The following is a 16,038-nucleotide window of genomic DNA, read 5'->3' on the forward strand; positions in this document are numbered from 1 at the left end:
GGTGTCAAACACCAGCGCAAGAAGATAGTTGGCTTGCGCTAGAGCGAGAGAAACGGGGAGGCGGAGAGAGAGGCAGAGGGAAGAGACGAGACTCGTTCGTTTCGTTTCGGAGGCTGACGGCAGAGATGAGATGAGATGAGACGAGACGAGAAGAACGGGAGAGGAGCGATGGAAAGAAGGCGGCCGAAAGGGGAAGAAAGAAATAAGGAGAAAGCGAGGGAGAAAGAGGAAGAAAGGAGAGAAAGAAAGAAGCGCGGATCGGAAGAGGTGGAAGTGAAGGAAGGGTGGATAAAAGAAGAGAAGAGAGAAAGAGAGAAGACGAGTTGTAGCGGAATAAAAAAGAAGAGATATAGCGAGGGAAGGAGAAAAGAAGGAAAGAGAGAAGAGCGTCAAGCGAAGAAAAGAACAGAAAGAAGTAGAGAAGCGAGAGAGAGAGAGAGAGTGTGGAATAAGCGGATGGGCCAACGTTGGCGAGTAGGAAAGAGGAAAGGAAGGAGGGCGATTGGTCGGCATGGATGAGACTCGTGAGACGAGCAAGGGGGAACAGCCGAAGCGCGGTGCACGGTCGAGACCAAGGGTGCCAGGGCAAGGGGGGAAAAGAACTAAACCAGGGGTTGGGGGCCACTAGCGAGGAAATGGTGGGGGGCCGAAGAATTGGCGAGGACCAGGGCCTCGAGTCGAGCGAGCGAGCGAGCGACCGAGGGGAGGAGGACGAAGATGAGGACGCGGATGAGGACGCGGATCAGGAGAACGAGGAGGAGGAAGTGACGGAGCAGGAGAAGGAGGAAGAGGAGGAGGAGGAGGAGGAGGAGGAGGAGGAGGAGGGGGGGAGGAGGACGGCTCGTGGTACGCGGAGGGGTGCCGCGGGGGACCCCGTACGGCACGGAGGGTAGGGGTTGTCGCCCCTCCGCGGCGTCAGCCCCGCTAGCGTGGTCGGGAGGAGCGGGGGCCGGGTTAAACCCCCTCTCCTCACGTCGCGAGGTTCCTATGAATTTTGCGACACTCAATAAAAAGTGGTTCCACGAGGTTAACATTTCGGTAACTATACCCTCGCCTACCCGGGACGCGCACGCACGCACGCACGCACTCACGCATGCACGCACGCACGCACGCATGCATGCATGCAGCGTACGACACAACGACAAGGCGGATCGGACGGACGTATATATACATATACTTACGTACGCATATAGACAGACGGCCGTATGTACACTCGCTCATTCTCGCACGCTCAACCCTCTCTCTTTTTCGCGCGCAGGGCCACTCTTCGGTGTACATCACGGGGGCCACGCACGCACGCACGCACACGTGAGGGCCCGCGCACACACACACGTACACACACGTACACGCGGGTGCAAGCGGGCGGCACACTCTCGTGTTAAAAACGAGGGAAGTGAGAGAGGGATAGGAAGAACGGCGCGGAGGGAAGGAGAACGAAAAAGAGCTCTTCGTGTAGATAGAAAGAGAAAAAGAGGAGGAACACAGAAAGAGAGAGAGAGAGAGAGAGAGAGAGAGAAAAGAGAGAGAGAAAGAGAGGAGCGTACACGCGCGCGGGCACTCGGCACGCACACATGCACGCCGCGCGCGCACGCATACCACAGGACTGCCGAAAAAACTGCACGGGAGAGGCGCAGCAACGGGCAAACCGAACCGCGCGCGAATCAAGTGCTTTGGCCAGTCGCGTTCCCAATCACTCTACGACTAGGTAGTCCCCCGGTGTGTGTCCCAAAGAAGCGGCGAGGAGAGCAGCTGGGTCCTTCGATCCTCGACGTTCAACCGGCGCGCAAGATAATACACGCAGGACATTCTAACACCGACAATTGTCATCGTTTGCGCGCTCTCTCTCCCTCTCTCTCTCTCTCTCTCCTCTTTTTCTCTTTCTCTGTTTTTCTCTTTCTCTCTCTCTCTCTCTCTGTCGCGTATCGTTCCAATAATTCTGCGGCACGTGTTACGTATTAGAAGGTGTTAATTAAATTTTCTTCCTTCGCCAAATCCCTCGTGTTTCTTCCCCCTTTTCTCACTCTTCGCCATCACGTTCCTTCTCGCCGTTTTCGATCGACGAGGATCGTCGTGTAGTTTGGAAGTTTTGGAAGAATAAGTTAACCCCCGGCATATCGAGAAAAACAGAGAGAGAGAAGAAGAAGAAGTGTGAGTTCTTCAGTTACATCGATATCACGAGGGACAAGGCGGAAAAACAGTGCGCGCCCATGCGTGTATCGACGGGATCGCGAGTACGCGTTACGGTGATCCAGTTACGCGCGTTCTACACGCGAAGAAGAGGGAAAGGGAGACGATTTCCTTGAGGAGAGAGAAAACGGTCCTCGGTCACGGTGTGAGTGATGCTATCTATGGTACATGCGCTACTAAATCTCGTCTAACGTTTTCCTCAACCGACTCGTGTGTTCCCTGGGGATCGTATCTCCGCGCTTATCCCAAGTGATCGACGTACCTCCGTGGATCTGAAGAGGATCGTGATCGGGAACGCAAGAAGAGCGCGAGAGGGAAAGTGCGCCACGTCAATTTGAGAGAGAGTCGCGGGGAAGAAGAATGAGAAGATAGCGTGCGAGGAAGATTTTTTTTCGTTACGCGGTATCCACGTGTCTTCGAGATTGTCTTTGACGATCCAAGGGTGATGTTTGTGAGGCGAGTGTGAAAAATCGGAGAAAATTAGGATCCATCGATTAACGAGGCTCGACAGTGGAACATGCGATTGTCTCGTACGTCGTCATACAATCGTTAGCGATCCGTTCGTCCATCAGAGATTCTTCCAATCGAGACGTCGTAGAGACGTACGATAATCAGCAGGCAGCGGATTTGTGAAAATTGGTGAAGGAAAGCTGGTCGGAAGGAAAGAAACAAGAGAGAGAGAAAAAAAAACGAGAGACACAAGCGCATCTGTCTCTACTCGGCGACATTTCTGCACGGCTGGAAGAAATCGGCGGAAGTTGGAGGAAAGACGTTCCTCCTCCCCGCCCAACGTCCGATCCGTCATCTTCGTCGTGTTAGAACGATAGAATCACGGGGCTTAGCAGCGACGACAAGGACGCCGGGCAAAGGAGGTCCAACACTTCACTTCTCGTTTGACGATCAAGGTACGTCCACAGCTGAGACCGGTGGCCTTCGGCTGCCTGTACGGCTTCCACGGTGTACGCGGTTGCGCTAGAGACAGAGGAAGAAGTTTAGGGAAGACAGAGAGGAGGGAGGGGAATGGAGTAGAAGCGAGACGAAAGCGTAGAAGGAGGAGGGAGGCTCGCTTAATAAGAGAGAAAGAGTAAAAAATTCGGGAGGGGGTACTTAAAGGGGGGCGGACGGGAGGCAGGGGATAAGAGGATAGACGGAGAAAATCCGGCAAGGGGAAGAGGAAGAAGGCGCGATTAACGGGGAAGGGGGGGAGGGAGGGGGGGGGGCGCGAAAGCGAAAAAGAGTGCGAAAGAAAAAGAGAGAAGACGAGGGAGAGAAAGAAAGAGAGAAAGAAAGAAAGAAAGAAAGAAAGGGACGGGTGTTTGCATGTATCTGTCGCGCGAGTCATATAGCGGTAACGCGTGCATGCAAAATATATATGTAGGTGTGCGTGCGGTGCGTGCACATGCACCAACACACGAGCGCCGAGAGTATACGCGACGCGTGTATGCGTGTGTCCGTTGGCTCCGACACGTATATATATGCGTGTCGTTGAACACCTAGTTAGCGCTAGAATACGCGCGTGTGTCCTTTCATGAATCCACATACGATGACGTGTCTCGTATGCCCTTGCCTATGTATGCCAGACGGCGAAGGTGACTGACGGCGATTGTGGCGGCGGCGGCGGCGGCAACAGCAGCGGCAGTGTTGGCGGTAGCGCGGCGTTAGTACCGTTTGGACTGGCGCGGCTAGACTCGCACTAGACGAAGATAATGCCAGACGTTAGAGAGTGCCTGGCACATGACGTAATCCATCGCGCTCGCTCGCTCTCGCTCTTTCCGCGCCGCGAGAGGCGCTCTCGATCCTCGTTTGTCGTGCGTCGCTCCGGGGCCGTGCCGCGACCGTGCCACGGTCGCCGTCGCGCCGCGCCGCGCCGTACCGTACCACACCGCACCGCACCGCGCCACGCCGTGCCACGCCGCGCGTACGCGCTCGACTCTACGCGTTCACTCTCGTTTTCCACGCCGCACCACACCTCGTCTGGCGCGCGGGGCTCCCGCCGCGTGGGAGTAATCGTTTTTTCCTCGTTTCCTTTTTTTTAAATTTTTTTTGGCTTTTTTTTTTACATGCCCGATTTCGTCACGTTACCGCGCTATGTGCGCGCGCGCAAGAAGAGAGAGGAGAGAGAGAGAGAGGGAGTTATTTTATTTTTATTTTTTTTGTTCGCTAACCGCAAGCGATTACGTATTTTTTGGGACGCAGGATTTCAGCACCCGTTGGTTTACGCACGGTGTCCCGCGTTTCGCATGTACGTTGTATAAATATGTGTATATACATATAGTTATATACTTATGTATACACACGTGTATATATATATATATATATGTGTGTGTGTGTGTTTTCTCTCTCTTTTATTTATACGTTTACGATGCACGAGAGTTAGGAGAGGCCACGTGTCGCAAATGTTAAGCACGCGGTATAAATATTAAGAGGCGGACAATCGCTATTCGCAGATGATATTTCGCACGCACCTGCGACCGCGTGAGAGTTTCTTCAAATCGAAACGCTCCTTTCTCGGCCCGCCTGTTTCCTATTTTTACGAGAGACCGCAGGTTGAGCTTGTTGCACGGCCGTGCAGCAAGTTGAAAACACCAGAGGACCTAGGTATAAATAGATTTCGCGAGTATACACCGCCGAAGAAAAAAAGAGAGGGGGAGAGAGTCGAGAGAGAGAGAGACGAAGGAAAATCGCGAACAGGACTATACGAACTAGGGAGGGGAAGAAAGAAGAGAAGGGGGCCCGCAGTGGCTCTGGTAAAAAATAAGAAGCGATGATGATGCGTACGTTCTTGAAAAATTTAGCCGCCGCGTGCACCAGCTACGCGTATGCGCCTCGTACGCGTGCGCGCGCATGCGGCGTGTAGCGATAGAACTTTTCGTCCAGTGGCCTTCCTACAGAAGCGGATTCTCCCAAGGATGGTCTCGGATAAAGTTGCGACGGTTGCGACTCGCGCCCACCTAATCTCCTTTGTTAACCGATGTTTCGTTGACCGCGAGAAACTATATTGTTCTCATGACTATACCTCGTCACTCGTCCGATTCATGCGATATCGCGCGAACGCTCGCGCTCGGTAATTTTAGCTCGCATGAACAATTCAACGCGCGATTTATGATAGAACATATGACAGCGTGCGCGTAACGATATCTTTTTTTTTTCTCTCGTTCTCTCAATATATGTTCGATTATGAGAACTGTGAGAATTTGGTAAAAAAATCCGATTAGAAAAAGAGATCGTAAGAAGCTTCTACGAAGCTGTTATTGTGTTTGGAATTTCTATTTCTGTATTACTATTTTTTTTTTACTTATATAAAATCTTCTTGAGTAAATATGTGTTTGAGTAGTTTCTTCAAAGTCGATTGTTTCCGCAAAATAAACTTAGTCGTTATTCTCAGACTTATCTAACTTTTCTAATTTTAATGTATTTTGTCGACGCATATTACTATTCGCTGTCTATTATTTCGGCTATCGAGCGATCCCGATAGAAACGTGATCGGAATTACATTACTATTATCGCATTTCTTATGGCTAAACTCGTATAGCGTCTTTACGAATTCAGACGTCTCATTCTTGGAACATATCGGCGCTTTATTAGAGTAATTAAAACAGAAAATCTTTCGATCTACTCATTATTAAAACGACCGCTAACCCTTATTAATTTATAATGCAGTTTGCCTGATTGCATATTTGCACGGCAACATTAATACGCCGAGGCAATTAGAGCGGCGATGGCCAGTTAATTTTCTTCGGAGCACCTGCACGAGAGAAAAGGGATGTATCCGGTAACGGTGTGTTCTCCTTGAACCATAACGGACGCTGAATCTCACCCGTTATTCTCGTTCTTCTTAGCTCCTTCAGTCCTTCGATTCACCGCTTCGAGAATTGTCGGACACTGTAAAATAACTGTGCTCTATTTTTTCATACTTTCTTTCAAACGCTATTCTATGCAAATTGTGATCCCTTCAAGAGATTCGAAGATACGAATGTAGTTTTACAAAATTCCGTAAAATATTGAAATCGTGAAATAATATAGAAAATAATGTAATATAATACTAGAAACATTTTCTTAAAAAGAAAGGGATAAACTTTTAAAAGAGAATATTTCGAAATATGTTCTTTCTGTCTGTCTGTAGAATGTACATGAATAATTTTTATTTCTTGAATTATTACAAAGAAAGACAGGGAGAAAGAATTCCTAATAAAAAAAATTAAGAATTGTGATAAAAGATTGGACTGATCAAATTGTTCTTAAAGAAGGAATATCTCAAAATTAAGTTCGCGTAAAAAGAATTATTAAATTCAATTACTCTCTATGTATATATTAAAATACATTCTATCGCTATCGAAGCACTTTTTATTGTAAATCATATTTCGCAGAATCGTCAAAAATGTCGTTAGCGACAGTCTTACCATGCGCATATATAGACGTTAAAGTGACGATGATAAATAGTCAAATTAATGCAAGAATAGGAAGTTGCGTAACGTATCGCACGATTTAGTTTCGTAACATTAAAGACAAACTGACACGCGGGTTAGTTATCGCGCGGGCTAGTGCGATTCTACGAATAGAAGTGTAGTTTGTACGTGCAGGTATGCATACACATAATATGAATCGGTCGATTAGATTGTACGCCTAGTAACTAGATTACGTTCGCGGCGGCTCGCGCGTTATCTGCGAAATTAGACTCCGGACAAGCGGACGCGTTATTTAGGCGCAGCGGACGCTCGCTCGGAACGACCGCGTTACAGACTGACACGTCAGTAACGATGCTTTAACATCGTCGCGTATATTTTTGATCATTTAGCCTCGATGTTAGGCAGGTATCAGGCGATCTCGTAGAAAGTTTAGGAAAAAGGTTTATCGATCACAGGACGTGATAATAATAAGAATCGTACTTTCATATCTTTTACTCTTGCATTATTTGTCAGTTATAGCGTTGATTTATCACGCTTATTTTATATTTTTATATTGCCTATAAAATCGGTCGCGCTGATTTTCATTGGTTTATTTTCCGCGGGAACCCGCTTTAGTATTACATGCGCGCGAGATAGCGATAGCCCAAGCCACGGATACACCTTGAGGAGATTATCGCGCGATATACAATACATCGCGTATTCTATGAAATTTAAACATTCCGGAATGCGCCTGCGTCTTTGCGCTCGACGATCGATAGTGATCGATGAGAAAGAGAGGAAGAGAGAGAGAGAGAGAGAGAGCCCGCGAAACACGCGCGGATAAGAGCGTGCGAGTTCGATAAAATTAACAAAGCGAATTCATTCAACGATCCGTCCAGCGCAGCGTAGCGCAAGTCAGTGGAAATAAATTCCTGCGTGCAGCAATACAAGACGCGCGATTAAATAGTGTACATATATTATACATATATATATATATGTCGTTGTATATATGTATACATACACACACACATATATACATATATGTATTGCGCGTAAATTCAGATGCGCGGCGATTATGCGGCCACGCCACGTTTTGCATGCTACGCGTTAAAATTCGTACAGACGACTCTGTGCGATGCGTACCTTGGAAAGAGGAAGGTCGCAGGTGCGAGATTTAACAAATCGTATCTTATAGACTCCTGTGACTACGTGCAAAAGAAGTTTGGAAATGACTCGGGCTATCGAGACGGAACAGAAATATTACAATTAATATACATATATTAATATATGTTAATATATATGATTAATATACGTATTTATATTAACACATATATATATATATATATATACATACATATGTATATATGTGTGTCTTTATTTTTATATATGACGAAAAGGAATATATGGTGCTTAGGAAGAAGGCAGAGAGAGCCGTTTGATTTTCATTACTATCTCCCTATGACAAAATATTAACTACGTTACTTCTCGCTCAGAAATAATCCACGGATACGTGAATAGATTAAATATTAATCCTTTCCGCAGCGATATCGCGTATCGATTTCTCTTCTTGCTGGTTTCGGTAGTTACGACATTTTTAGAAATTCCCATTGGCACGATCTTGAAGAAATTTAATTTTACGTTAAGAGATAATTAAATGTCCTAATTATTTTATGGAATTGTCTTGAACGAAATTATTATCTTTATGTTTTCTCTATTCCGATTTTACGAAGAATTGCACGTTTCAATACGTAATCACTATCGCATCGCGGCACTGATATTAAAATTGCAACGTTCGAATATGATTATTAATTAAATTATTAAACTTATCTCACGCGATAGCAGCTATTTTCTCAGTTGCAATTTGAAAAATCACGATCTTAAAAGGAAGGAAAGAAAAGTCACATTGCATTGAAATGTGAAGCCGAAAAGACATTGCAGTTGTAATCGCTTAGAAAGATTGGAAAAAATGTGTGCGCGATGCGGCGCCTATTGTGAAAGCGGCGAGAAAGAGCGTCACTTTATTTAAGCCACTTGAAATGCGCACGTCAGCTGATCGTGACGAATCATATCCGAGAATCCGGCGAGTTACCGCGACGAGGGTATATATATGTGTGTGTGTGTGTGTGTTGTGTGTGCGCGCGCGCGCGGCCGAGTATTTATGCGTGCGGGAGGTTCCTTCCTTCGGACTGTTCTTTGTTTCGTGCATTACACGCGCGCATGTGCACACGCACACGCACACGCGCACGCCCACATCCGCGAGCGCGAGCGAAAAAAATGTGCACGCGAGTGTGCGTTTATATTGCGTTGCTAGACTGTGTCCCGGGCGGTTGAATTAGGCGGTCCCCAGAAATAGGCTGTTGTGAAAAGAAAAAAAAAAAAGAAAAACTCGCGCAGCCCCAATTTCTTTCTGCAGGTCACAACCGCCTTTATCGTAGCGACTCGAATCGTAGGATCTCGAATCGCGCCATATAATTGTCGATGGCAATTTTTTTTATGCGACTATCGTTACACGATACTTTCGCGATAATTGATGCGCTCGATAATAATTTGATCGACTTACTGGAAAACTGAAGAATTATTAAAATTTTGATCGTTACTTTCATCATTGTGGAATAGCTGTGCTCGAAGAATTCGTCCAAGGTCACGGTCCCGCCCTTAAAAAATCAAAAATTATTTCAGTGAAAACGTAGAGTTTTTTTTCCAATATTTCGAGTGAGGAAAAATAAGCGGATGTAAAAAGCAATCGCGAGCTATTTTTTTTTTTCAAGCTCGCAATTTTTCATCGCGCACACATTTTTTGTATCGCAATATTAGGCGTTTTTTCTCGTGTCCCATATCGGAAATTAATACGGCCAGTTAAAATAAGCGCATCAAGGCTGTCATTGGTATGATATCGATATTTTTTTCGATAGCCGATAATTTCACTTTTACACGGTGAAAGATTGTCTCTCAGACAAATGTCCAAATTATAAGATCGACCTTTTTTTTTTAAACCCTAGTTATATTCAGTGTAATTGAGATCCTACGGGTCCATTTTAAAATTCGTTCATGTATCTACTTGGCAAGATGGATATAGATGTATCCGATATTAATATTAAGTGTATTTTAAAATCGAACTTATTTTCATTTAGATTTTAGGAGAAATCGATGCTATACGCTTGCTTAGAATGTTGATTTTTTATAAATGACTTCGCGTGCCACAGGCGAGATATATATTCGCAAGTGCGTAAATTAATTAATTACTACAGGTGTGGCTTGTTTCGCAAAAAAAAAAAAAAAAAGAAAAAATCGATTATACATAATATACATTTGTCTTGAAGCGAGAAGAAACGTATCGAATGTAAGCGACATCACAGTCGTCGCTGAAAGTGTTCGTCTAAAAAAAATGCCAGCGGCGCATCCTCAATTCTTTACTACGATCCGTTTTTAACTCGCGTTGTAAACATGTGTATATCTATATGTACACATATATGTACGCGCTTCATATATATGTACCTCGCGATGCAAACTCGATGCAGTCGACTGTCTGCGCTACAATTAAAAATATAGCCGCTGACCTGTTTTCAGTATTTTTAAGCGCCGACGGAAATATTCGTGGATCATCGCGCCTCAATTAATCGTACGGAATATCGCCAGAAAGTAGGTCGATCCGCGACGGATATGAGCGAAAATGATTTAGAGATCGATAATCGATAAACGATTGTTTCGTAGATCGGTTCTTATCGTCGCTTAGCCCGTTTTGTAATATGCATTCCCGTGAGATATATTTCAAACGAAAAATAAAAAGAAGAATGTATCCTTACTCACACGTCTTCTTTTTTATACCATTGAGATTTATTTATTGTTTTGCGAATGCTTGGTGGAAACCTGTTGGATTAGATAAATGCATTCGAACGCAGTTGTCGTTATCCTGCGTTCAAATCACCTCTCCGCACGACGATACGGCATAAATTACATTGACATAACAAAACTTTGCTATACAACTGTGAAAACGCTGAGAATCCAATGTTAATACATAATATCAATCCATTAAATGCAAAAATTTCACGATTTGCCGTAAAAAGAAAATATGTCTACATGTTCAAAATAATTTTTAAAATAACGATTGTATTCGTTGAAGTTGCGAATAACTGAAATAGCTAAAAGTAATAAACCAAGAATAAAATAAAAGAAAATTTTGTGGCTGTTTATAGCCATGAATGTCTACAGCTGCTTACTATAGATACCGTCATAATTTTGACAAGTTCGATTTCCGATTTATAGATGCAAAAAGATATTTTCTATGGCAATTTAATTGTGTTTTTATCATCAAATAAAAGTAGAAAATAACTTTCATCTGTAATTTTGGAATCGAAACTCATCGATGTCACGCTGGATTTCAATCTCGGTTGGTTGGAACGGCAGAATTGCAGTAGTACAAGATAGCGTAAGAATAGACGCGAGGTATAACGGTGGCACTAGTCTCGTATGAAGTAGCGCGTATTTAGTATTGGCCAGACGGTAAAAGGTTCTCGACGTGAGCCCTTCCTGTATCTGTAAAAGCAGTACGTGAGAGGAAAATAAAAACTTGCCACACAAAATCGGTTCTATTGCGAATAAATTGCGATGTCATGTTTCGGTTAATTGGGCCACTATTGCGAAAAAAATTCGATAACTATATCTATGCGATCGTGTATTCTTTGACACTATTATTTTTTTTTCTTTAATTGTGTATCAGTGAAGTAGGCGAAGTCAATCGACAAATTATAAGTTTTTTATAATTTCTTAAATATCATGATCATACAAGCTTTTTTTCCTTTGAGACCTTTGCGTATAATCTGTCTAGTCATAAAGTGAGAACTGTTTTAGAAGCTATTTTCAAGGATTAATATCGAGCATTAATTGTAACGACTTTAAAATTGATATTAAATTCTACAAGGCTCTTATATTAATGATTTTACGTACATAGACTTGGACATTTGCGTGTTCACATAGCTCGTGTTAAATTCAGCTTTTCGTTGATGTTTTTTAAATTGTATTTCCGCCTACGAAACAAACGACGGAAGAAAGATTTAGTTGCACATTGTCACCAATCAACCGAGGTTTTTTCACCTGATTCATCGGGTACCTCGGGCATTCCCACGTTTAGCGCTATGTCGGCCGGCCGTGGCGAAGCGTACCGTTGAAGAGAAATAATTGGTTGTTTGGCTGTCGACGGATTAGCCCGCTTGAGGTCAACGGCCACCAAATGTTTGCGAGTGCAAGGGAAGAGGAAAGGGTACCGGTTCGTGCAGAGGGGACGATGATGGCAGAAGGAGAAAGAGAGATGTAGAGAAGAGAGAGATAGAGAGAAGGGGGGGGGGGGAGTCTCAGTTAGGGCAGTCGAGTCGAGACGAGTCGGGGATCGGAGAAGGATAGACGAAAGAATGGGGAAGGTACGTAGCGATCAAACGTATGTGATGCTTCACCTCCGCCTTTTGTTACTTCGCGTGTGCAAAGTGCATTTGGAACCAGGTCGTCGCTTCCCTAAACAGAGCGATTTATCGCCGCGTACATTTGCCGTCGATCACTATGAATCCCGGAAAACGCCGGCTTCGCCGTTGGTAGGCGGCACTTTAACCAGCAGGTGCGTAGGCTAACGACGTTTCCAAGCCGTTGATGGAGGAGGGAGGGGGCCATTTTAGGCTTCGTGCCGCTTGGTACGTCGCGCTCATTAACGCGATTCGTTGTCTATTGTAATTAGCCATATACGGTTTTATAGTCGGGTTAGCGTTGAATCAAGATTGGCAATTAATTTCTGATTATTAGTCCAATAATGTCGCACGATGTCAACATAATATCCGAAATGATAAGTTCAATTCAACGTTGCATGGCAATGTTGAGCCGGCACAATATTCGTAAAAGAAGTATTCTTTTTTAATTAAAGTTTCATAAGATGTGTTAATATGTAATTATTTTATCTGCAATTAGTTATTTAAATTGATTTAATATTATGTACATTTGCTTTGTATAATACACTTCAAATCCAGGATCTTCATGAGTCTTCGGTGTTATATTCTACACCACCTCTTCAATTAATTTCTTCAATTGAATGTGGTACATATTGTCTATTTATGTTATAACCAACAATTATATATAATTTTCTTTCCATATAATATATACTCTCTAAAACTTTTAGAGTGAAATCTTTTTCTTAAAGACTGAAAATTTTTTTTCAAGATTGGCTCAATTTTCACTCTTTGGAGTGAGATTCCACTCCAAAAAATTTAGAGCGTAATATTATAAAAAACAAACAATTTATATTATAATTGTTTTTGTATGACGACATCGGGTAAGAATTGGGTAATTTTGAGCCGGCAATAATCGGTTCCCGACATATCGCAGTGGGACATAAACTTACTAAAAAATCGCTACAAACCGTAATTTTTGTTTAATCGGAACATATTTTCTGAAATCACTCGTTGATAAGTTCTGAAGAGATCTGTGAAACAAAAACTATTTCGCAAAGTGATGTCCAAATTTTTGTACTGTCAATTAATATGGTGGAGAAAAATGAAAAAATTTGGATTTTCCTATATATTAGAAATTTTCCCTTAGTTGCACTCGGACAGAGTAGCGTGTTTCCATGTTGGTGATAGACGAATAAGTTTTATGCACGAAGTGGGATTTTGCTACACCTTCTCAAAGAGATGGTATAGAGCCAGCGTGACATTTAAAATTTGAAAATGGAAGTCAACTGAGAGCAGGATTTTAGCGCAATAATGAAATAGCGTACACCATGGTGTGCACCACTCCAGTACAATGCAACGCTTACATGCAACTGGTGCGGTGCAAGGCTAATACATCCCAAAGGAAAACGCTATTAGAGTTCAGGTCTAACAAAACAATCACGCATATTTTCAAATTTGACAGAATGATTGATAAGTGGACTCCCTAGCAGCACAATTCATTGGCGGAACGTTGGTTAAACATTGGCATACATTGGGGATGTGTTGGGCCAATGTTGCGCCGAATTGTGCTGCTACGGCTGTTAAATCGTTATTTTGACATTGGAATCGTATTCAATTGAAAACCCTAATATTTCATGATTTTTGCGAAAAAAACATGTATTTTTGGACTTGACGATCATATTGACAACTGCCAAATTCATATTATGACATCAAATTGTTAGTCATTGCCCAGAAACATCACCTCATAACATACTCGAATTAAAAATAGAAGATAAAAGACGTTGGTACTCTAATATGTATGAAAATCTAAATTTTTGTCATTTCTCTCCACCGTGTTAATTGACAGTCCTAAATTTTGACATTTTTTTTGTGAAATCGGACTCTACAGATCTCTTCTGAATTAAGGATTGATAAAAAATTTCTTAATCGGATAAAAATTATCCGGTCTGTAGCGATTTTTGAACAATGATTCTTTTTTCACTGTGCATTAACCCGGGAGTTATCGTCGAACAAGAGCTAACTAATATTCCCTAAGCTGATGTAGCGCCATGTTCGGTTAGGCTACATTCGAAAATATCACCCAAATGGCTTCATAATATCAAGTTATCTTTGTTGTTCACCGTATGTTAAACAAGGATAAACTGAGTCATTCGAATGATGTGTCTGAATGTAGCCTTAATGACAGTTTTATATCATCAACATCAGTCCAAGATTCGACAAACTCTCGCTTGGATTAACGTTACGTCATGATCGATTAATGTCGGTTTACCGTGATATCGTCGGCCCAAGAATCTGCATTGGGCAAGAGTCGGCAAATTTTGCTTGGATAAATGACGCTGTCTAATTATTGGAATAACTTTTTTTCGTTTCCTATCGAATAGGTGATCTAGAGACGAATATTAATGACGGATTATTGGCGACCATTAATCCTTGATCCTCAGGGAGAAATAAAAATCGGACTAACATCAATTATCATCAATAACCATCTGTCAGATTTTAATCGACGTCGATCCGATTTTTATTTATCTCTGGATAAATCGACGATTGTAGAATATCATTTTATATTTTTTTCGTTCTTTTTCGTATTTCATTCATTTTCGTATACATAAAGTCTTTTTCATTGAAAGTGAAATACAACTTGGATCATAAATGTATAAAGTACTCTCAATTTATTACATTTTCTTAATAAGAAAAAGAATATTAAAAATGTTATAAAAATAAATATTATTGTTCAATAACTGTTTTTAATTTTTTTATTAGATATAGGACGTTTACGTCAATTTGTGAGGATGTTTTCTACTTATAGCTAAAGCTGTATATGATATGTTTTATCATAAAATTGTCATATTTTGGAGACGCAGATTTAATACGTTATTTAGATAATTTTAAACAGAAAAGGAGGTCATGCAAGAATAGATTGTATTCTAAATAAAGAATTTGCGACCCGCACAGAATTATATCTAACAGTTGCTATTGCTATTGCTAGTAGATACTATTCCAGTAATATTATATCACATTAGTTTTTCTGTGTATGACAATAATTTTGACTCTCTATAATTTTTAACGTTAATGACAACTTAAAATATTTTTCAAATTATTTTATGTATACACATATATATAATTACGCGATATTTCCTGCTCATTCAAATTATTGCTGTGTTTTAGTTTCTTACTGAAATAACTCATGTACGTAACGTCATATTTATGTATGTAATGGTAAGCAAGCGGCAAGATGTGGACGGTGGGGATTCGTTCACGTATATGAAGGAGATAGGGTGTGAAAGAAAGGTTGGTTCAGATGATTACGTGATGCAGATACTTCTGGTTGCGATTCAAGCATTCACCCAAACGCGTACAATGCTACGTTGCAAAATGTTTTTTTCCCCACTTTATAACAACGAACGTGTGAATACAAACAGATTTTTATTTTATAAATAAGACATCGAAGTTGTCGGGAGGGAAGCAATACTTTTCTGATACTTTCTGTAGCCATCTGTTGTATAATATAATTTTGAGACAAGCGTTCTGTTTGCCTTTTTATCTGTGTCAATAAACTTGAGTTAGAACTGAAAAATCTATTCGAAGGAGAATATATAAAATATATATTATTTATTATACGATTCTATTTTTTACTTTTTGCGTTCTAAACGAAACATTTATTGAAATCAATTACGCACGGTTATAAACAATTCGTAAACTTGTACGTGCATAATTACTGTTCCTTTATCCTAAAAGAAACTCTCTTTCTGTCTTCATATATATATATATATATACATATATACACATATATATATGCATTCACTTTTGAGAATATCCTTGAGAATTCACCAAATCTGCGAGAAATATTCATTAAAATCAATTACATGTGGTTGTAAATCTTTGCCGCGATCATGTTCTTTGGAGCTCGTCTCACGAGTCCATGAGATATTCTGCATTTAACGCAACTCCCGTATTCGGTAAGGATTTATTACGTCATGTAAGATCAAGGATTACCAGTTTTGTACCGTTCGCGCGCGCGCATTCTCCATCTTCGTCTC

General features: G+C 42.0%; 1 protein-coding gene across 9 annotated transcripts in view; it reads left to right on the plus strand.

Moving 5' to 3' along the window:
* Nucleotides 1-1,704: 1,704 nt before the first annotated feature.
* Nucleotides 1,705-16,038, plus strand: part of br (broad-complex core protein) — a 62,117-nt gene continuing 47,783 nt past the window's right edge. For 8 of the 9 annotated variants that reach the window (XM_018516694.1, XM_018516696.1, XM_018516695.1 and 5 more), the window contains exon 1: nucleotides 1,705-3,092. The gene's annotated coding sequence lies outside the window, so the exon portion shown is untranslated. Of the gene's footprint in view, nucleotides 3,093-11,956; nucleotides 11,987-16,038 lie in introns of those variants that run through there. The other variant, XM_018516686.1, reaches the window with a different exon arrangement.

This window comes from Trachymyrmex cornetzi, unplaced genomic scaffold (genome assembly GCF_001594075.2).
Source record: "Trachymyrmex cornetzi isolate Tcor2-1 unplaced genomic scaffold, Tcor1.1 scaffold646, whole genome shotgun sequence".
NCBI lineage: Eukaryota > Metazoa > Arthropoda > Insecta > Hymenoptera > Formicidae > Trachymyrmex > Trachymyrmex cornetzi.